This window comes from Octopus bimaculoides, chromosome 3 (genome assembly GCF_001194135.2).
Source record: "Octopus bimaculoides isolate UCB-OBI-ISO-001 chromosome 3, ASM119413v2, whole genome shotgun sequence".
Classification (NCBI taxonomy): Eukaryota; Metazoa; Mollusca; class Cephalopoda; order Octopoda; family Octopodidae; genus Octopus; species Octopus bimaculoides.
In genome coordinates, this window is record NC_068983.1 from 70,976,167 (window position 1) to 70,984,397 (window position 8,231).

The window sequence follows — 8,231 nt, forward strand, 5'->3', positions numbered from 1 at the left end:
TAATATATATACATATATACTTATATGACCCACCCCTCTCTCTCTCTATCTCTTTCTATGCACGCACGCACACGTACACACACACGTACATACATACATACATACATACATACATACATACATACACATATATTCCTTCAACGTAGCTCCAATCAGTAATTACTTTCTGATGCAAAAATCAAAATAAATCAGTGTATATATGCATATACATTGTTATATGTGTGTAACATATACCTCGGTGTATATATGTAAGTACGTTTGTGTGTATGCACGAAAGAGTGTATGTATAACTGTGTGTGTATGTGTGCGTGTGTATGTGTCTGTGTGTGTATGTGTTGTGTCTGTGCGTCTGTATGCAACAAAAACGAATAGGAAATAGAAAGTAGGAATGAAATGAAAAGAAAGAAAATTTAGACGAAATATGTATGAGAGAGAGAGAAAGACATAAAGATAGAGAAAGAGATAAAGATAGAGAAAGAGAAAGAGAAGGGGGAAAGGTACAGAGATAGGGAGACAAAGACAGAGAGAGGGGAGGAGAGCGAATGCCACAGAGAGAGAGAGACAGACAGTCAGAAAGAGAAAGACAGAGTGAGAGAAAGAGAAAGACAGAGTGAGAGAAAGAGAAAGACAAAGAGAGACAGAAAGACAGAGAGAGATAGAGAGAAAGACTATGAGAGAAGCAAAGGACGAATTAGAAAGAGAAAAATAGGCGAGAGGGATAGAAATAGATAAAGAGGTAATTATGTACGAGTAAAATTTGTAGTTAAATCGAACTCTGCTTCAATCGAAGCATAAAACACATTTTCAGATATTTTCATTTTATTAAGTCAGCATTTTTATTCTGGGTAAATTTAACGTTTCAGGTGAATTGTTGAGTAACGGAATAACGGAATAGCTGATTCCGTTATACAATTTCAAAGCAATTAGATTATATACAAGCTCTAACCTTCATTCTATGTAACTTATATTCTTCTTGTTTACCTCATACTTTTCTCACACACACTCTCACTCTCTCACACATACCAGTACGTACATGGGTACATATGTATGTGTGCGTATATATCGTTATATGTAAGTGAAAAGGTATAGCGTTATACAGTTATCACTCGGCTATCGCGGGTGTTACGTTCCCAAACCCCCGCACGATAGGTGAAAATCCGTGAAGTAGAAACAGTACTGTACTGTATATATTTTTAATTATTTTTATAATTTGTATATATTTATTTTATTATAAAAGCAAGACAACACCGCGGAGGAACGGACGTAAGCATAAATAATAAACTGCGATAGGTGAGCCACGATATAGCGAGGCGTACTGTATATTAATAAGCAAGGGGTATATTCCGGTCGTCAGTTGTTGGCTGAGGCCCTCGTGATATGAAATTACCCACGTAAAATTTTCCACAGTGTGTATGTTTGTATATGTATGTATATGTGTGTGCACATTTATATACATGTGTATGTGTATATGTACATATATATATAGGACCACTATATATTATATATACTATATATTATACATGTGTGTGTGTATGTGTGTGTGTGTGTGTGTGTATGTGTATGTGTGTATGTATGTATATATGCATGTATAATATATAGTGGTCCTAAACAGAATGTGTTTAGAGTTTAAATAATCCTTTCTATTGTATTTGCAGTTTAAATAATGAGAATTATTTTGATTCAGTGTATTTATCGTATGTTTTACTCTAACCGTTGCATTTAGTCTGGGCCATTAGATACGTTTCTTTAAACTATATATATTTATAGTCCTTCCAATTGCGAAATCACTTGCGCTTTTATTAGATATTTTTAAAGGTCCATCTTTCTATTCATATGATTTTTAAGATAATTGACGTTTTTAAAGGAAGTTCAACTTTCATTATGTAGACCACGATTAAAGTTGTTCTAGCCAGGCTTTTTTTAAAGATAATCTGCCACTACATTGCCTAATCTAGTTTCCATTTATATTTATATCTATATTTCTAAATCATGTAGGGAATGAACTGAAAGAGAAAGCACATTGCTGTAATGTTGCTATCTTTTTTTAATGAGTCGCATATTTAAGATAATTTATTCATAGAAATCAAAGTATTACTTTTACCATTTATATATATGAATCTTGATACTTGCCAGGAGCGAAGGGATTTTGGCGAATGATGAATTTTAGGAAATATATACTTTTGCATAACATTATAATGGACATTCAGCTTATGTTCTGCTATAATACATCTATGAATTCTTTGATAATTCTGTGATGATGGACTCTTAGTTTATTTGACTTATAGCTCAAAACTGAATAAGCGACGGCATATATATTTTTATGGTTTGTCAAATCCAGTTTATTTGCCTGTCTACCTGCTTGCTTGTAAAATTTCGTATCAATCTAACAAGACATCAACAGTGATTTCTTATCGCAAACAGCTTTCAACCAGCCTCCTCTTTCTTTATTTGAGATACAAGGGTCTTTTATTAACTGCTATGCTATAATTTAAAGACAGCATCTGTATTTTCTAGTGAGGCAGAAAGAAGCATGATGCTGCTTGGTTGACCAATTAGAGCAATACAAAATCCATAGCAACCGGTCAGTTAGGCTATAACTACAAAGAGAAATCAAAGTCCTCTATCAAATGCAGTGAAACATATCGATTCACTCGCTGAACGTATCCAGACTCAGTACAGTATACCACTACACTGCTGTCTAATGTCTACTTATAGCTGGCAGAATTTTTAGAGTATCAGTAAAACTTCACAGTATTTGTTACAACTCTTTATATTCTAAGTTCAAATTTCACCTACAGCATTTCTTTTTATCCTAAAACATAGTGTCAATCGAGTACCGGATTTGATGATGTCAGCAAATCCTGACCCCTTAAAACCGTATCACATGTATTGTGTATTACATTATGCTTTCCAATAGATTTCTTATATTAAGTTTTATTAAATTTAGGTCCTTTACGTTCTAAAGGAATCCTTATAAGCATGCCATATAAATATACTTAATGTTACATCTAGTTTTCCTGTTATGGAGCAGAACCATCTTCTTTGAAACATATACCGTATAATTTGATTAAGAGTCACATCCTTGCTGAATATGCTTGATAACATTATTCAGTCCCTGTATTAACAGATCTAAAAAAACAATTGCAGTCAATTTGCTTCTCTGATACTTTTTCTGGTGTCACTTTTTCTCTTGTTGGAAAGCCCTAAAACTGTCATGTATATTTTTTCTTGATAAAGTCTGTGTGGCTAGTTAAAAAGTGATTTATATTTTCTTCCCAACTTTCTGATATGCATTGCATTATATTTCCTTGCCTGTGTCTAATCGGATGATGTTAATTTTGTGCAACAAAAATGTTATTTAATATCAATTTCAATCCTGTACTTTGGAAGTAGCACTGAGATTTCGTTTTCCTATTTCCAGTCAGTTTTGTCAGTTATTGATTGTGCAGGGTTTTCTTGTGCAGTCGCTTTTGCATGGAATTCCGTAGTTTCAGTTAACTCTTTCATTACCACATTTCTCTTGAAATACACTCCCTTCATTTCAGTCAGTTTTGAAAATAATGATGAGACTAGTAAAATAACTTTCTCATTTTTAAACTGTTGTTGAAAACATACATTTACATGAAATTTTTATAGGCGCAGGAGTAGCTGTGTGGTAAGTAGCTTGCTTACCAACCACATGGTTCCGGGTTCAGTCCCACTGCGTGGCACCTTGGGCAAGTGTTTTCTACTATAGCCTCGGGCCGACCAAAGCCTTGTGAGTGGATTTGGTAGACGGAAACTGAAAAAAGCCCGTCGTATATATGTACATATGCATGTATGTATGTATGTATATATGTGTGTTTGTGTGTTTGACCCCCCACCATCGCTTGACAACCGATGCTGGTGTGTTTACATCCCCGTAACTTAGCGGTTCGGCAAAAAGAGACCGATAGAATAAGTACTAGGCTTACAAAGTATAAGTCCTGGGATCGATTTTCTTGACCAAAGGCGGTGATCCAGCATGGCCGCAGTCAAATGACTGAAACGATAGAAGATATAAGTTTAGATCACTTTAAAACAGTGTGTTTGAATTATAGAATCAGGGGTAAACTTATGTGTGTAGTTATCAAAATAGTTAAAGGGCATTTTGTTGTTGCACCTTTCATCTTATAATTGCCAGCCAGTTTCGATGTTGTAACATATTTGTTGGCTTCTTTGTTGAAACTAACAATTCGTTTCGAAACCATTTGTATTAGTTTTCTGTTATTCTTTACAGTTATTGTTGTAGTCTCACTGTGAATATTCCATAATATTCTTATTGTTGAAGACCATACCTCCCCGAGGAAGTAAATATACATAAGAGTAATATACTTTTGCACAATCACGTTTTAGTTTATTCCAAAGTATATCGTTATATCTATAGTTTTTCTGTCTACTTAATTCATAGAGTTTCCGGTTGAGAATATTGTAGTCGTAAATTATAACAGTACCAGCTAAAGTATTTATGACATTTACCTTATAATTTTCATTTCGCTGTTTTAAATACTAACTATATGCATCTAAAATATTTCTCCATAAACCAATGTTTTAGTTGTGTGAGTTGTATTTTACTAGTTCATTGATTTCGAAGTATTTTAAAACTATATTTGAGATAATACTCGCTTCACAGTTTCTATGTCTAATATGATATATGGTATTAATTCATTTTTCTCTTTTCACAGTTTACTTGGTGCATTCGTTTACATCTAATCTTCCTAGTATATCCATGTTCTCTTTGTAGCAATATCTCAAATTGTTTAACCTCTGCAGCTTACAGTACGATGTCATCTATAAACAAAAGGTGGCTGTTAGTCTTTCCATGGGATTTGCAGCTTTGTCCAGTGCGGTTCCACGTGAAAGATAAGGTGTTTACGCTAGTCAGAAAACAACTGGAGAAACCCGTGTGTCTAGATAGTATGTCACTTTTCTCATTATGATTGGGTTGATTTTATACCCCAACCTCTAATTTGTCTTTGTAACTGTATAATTGTTTTATACTTTTTCGTAACTCGCTTAATTTATCTGATTATTAGTGGTGCTTACTAAAGCCTAATGTTTCCAGGTAATACATACGGTGAACAATGTCAAATGCCATACTTAACAACCACTTTATAATGTCTTGGGTTATAGATTTCTTAAATATTAATTAGTCTTTGTAGCTTCTTAAGTCCTTGCAGAATAAAATTCTGGCCTCCAAGAAAAAAGTTTCTCAAATGTTTATTTAACATTTACGATTATATTCTATGAAAAGATAAACTATGAATCTGTTGCGTGTACGATATTCCACTTCCTTGGTGTTGAGTGTTAATATGCAATGGGCTATATCAGCATATCGTTAAACAGCTCAGTATGTTACTTAAGGAGTTATGAGGACAGTTCATTTCCTAGGAAAATGTGAAAGTCGTTGACGAAACGGAAGCACTGGTGTTTTGGAGAGCAATTACTATGTGTATTATTTGCTCCACCCAAGTTACACAGATAATTCCTTGATGCTCTCAGCGTGGGATCTGCAACCATTAATGTAATTCTTCACAAATGCCATATAAAATATGTGCGTGAGTGTATAGATATATATATATGTACATGTTTGTGTGAGTGTGTGTGTCTGTGTATGTAGTGTGTGTGCCTGTGCGCGCGTGTGTGTGTGTGTGTGTGTATGTGCGTGCGCAGGCGTTTGTGTATACGTGCGTATACATATATAAGTACATACAAGTGGAATTCGAAATAGTGTTCCCATTGTAGCTTGTTATAATGAAACTCTTTCCTCCGCAGTGCTTTCTACAGTTGCCGATAATATAGCCTATAAATTCAACTCAGAGAAAGCTTAGAGTTTTTCATTTTCACTGTAAGCTTCGGATTAATACTAATGCCACCTACTCTTGAGGGCACGTTAAAGTTATTTAAGATAACTCCAAGTCTATTTCTTTACTTGAACGATAAACGGCTTAGTAAACATTGCTGGCACCATTAATCCCATCATATTTTCACTCCGAAGACATTTGTTCATGTGTTCTCAACTGACGTTCTCATCTTAATATTTATGAATCAGAGAACGACGAAAACATCACAAGCAGAAGTGAATAACCTCACAGCGAATATATAACCTGTGTAGTTCCAACGAAAGACAGAGTAAGCTGCTACAAGCAGTATAACTTAGTGATCCTGCTAGCAGTCGCCTTCATCTCTTCATTCATTTCTTATTTCTTAAATACATGATGTCTCGAGCAACTTAGATCGATTTCCGATCAAAAATGGTTGCAGCTGTTGCACTACATTCAATTTTTTTCCAATTTCAAGTACAATAATAAATATACACATATGCGTTGTACACTTACACAAACACGTATATACGAAATACACACACGCATACAAAGAGATATACAAAAACAAGACAAACGCAAACGCGCGCGCGCGCGGTGAGGCTTCAGCATTAACTGTAACGTTAAACCCAACAAATTGATCTTATACTCAAAAAGACGAAAAAAACTACATAATTACATTTGCTGTCACGCACGCACACACATGCGCGTACATCCTTCATCACACACACACACACACACATAGGTGACCCTCTCCCACTTTTTTCCTCTGTGTGTATATATATATGTGTGTGTATATATATACATATATGTGTGTATGTATATATATATATATATATATATATATATATATATATATATATATATATATATATACTTATAGTAGGGAGGCAATGCACATATTATGCACGCATGAGGTGCGTTTATCTCTTTGATATATAGCTGCGGCGTCTGCGTTGAAATCTATGACATTATTCCTCACTTTGTAAAACAATCATGTGACAACTCACAAACACTACACGTCTACATAGCATACACATACGTAAACTCACATATTTACACTAGCTCATCCACGTGTGTTGTGTGTGTACTTATGTGAAAATACAAATCAAGTCTACAGTGAAATATAATAATTAATATGCCATTTATATTGTTTCAACTTGCTTTTTGCCACTGCTTCAATGAGTTTAACTTTGACATTGTACTTATGAAATATTTTATCAATTTATTAATAATACATTTCGTAAAAATCTTCTGGGCAATTTAGCTTCTCTATTTTTTTGTCTATGTTGTATTTATGTTTGAGAACAGCATGCTACCAAGCAAGAACCCACGAAAACTCGATTTGTTAAATACATATTTTTTTCTTTTTTTTTTTGCTTGCGTTGTCGTCCTTACATTTTATGCTTTTACTAAATATTGTTTAAACAATGTTTGTCTTCCTTCGATGCGTACATAGAATTGATAAATAGGAATTATGATGCTCTGCTCAACACATGTTAGCACCTAATTCACTATTTAAATCTCGATTGCAATGCCTACAGCAACATCAGAAAACATTTGCGTGACTGGATATATTTCGGTTGCAACGAGCGCACTGGCTTCGTGATGTCACTCGATAATATTTTAACGTATTTTTTATGTCTTATCTTTTAATAAGTTATTCCTTTCCTGGGATATGTCCACTTGTAATGTAATATGGTTATCCATTGACTAATCATTTAATTTTCCTCAAAAATTTGAGTTTTATTCATTTAGGATTGTCTTCCTCGGCCAAAATTTTTTCTGTTTTGCCACGGACGCGTAAATTTCACTCCTTAATCTACTAATCTATTCAATCTATACAGCAATAAGTACTGTTTGTTCAGTCTTGTTTCATTGGTTGGTTGATAGATCGATTCATTGTTTAATTGATTGATTAAGTTGTTGATTTATTAGTTAATCTATTATATTCTCATTCTGGTATTTCTCCAACAAATTAGTTTAGACAGAACATACATCTATCGTTCGAGCTGTGGAAGTAGCAAGCAAAATATCCTTAGAAATATAAAATATCATCACAAAAGGGGAATGATAAATTAGATGAGCTAGTACTACATACGCTACGACTTAAAGTAAAGAGGAGCTCTGAATAAGACTCAGCTCCATCGTATCAGTTAAGATGATTTAAACCTTCAGTAAGAATGTTCTAAATTATTATTAAGTAAAATAAAATATGTTGGCAAAATAAACTAATTCATTGTAGTTCAGATTTCTTGGTATCTAGTTATTTTGACAGCAGAAGCATGTCATACAGATGGTAAATTAACTTATCTATGTATAAATACCTGTGTGTGTGTGTGTGTGTGTGTATGTGTGTGTGTGTGTGTGTGTGTGTGTGTGTGTGTGTGT

General features: G+C 34.0%; 1 protein-coding gene across 3 annotated transcripts in view; it reads left to right on the plus strand.

Annotated features, from left to right (window-relative positions):
* The window catches only part of LOC106868055 (uncharacterized), a 675,046-nt gene that overhangs the window by 149,982 nt on the left and 516,833 nt on the right, over positions 1 to 8,231 (plus strand). The gene's annotated exons all lie outside the window — the stretch shown is intronic.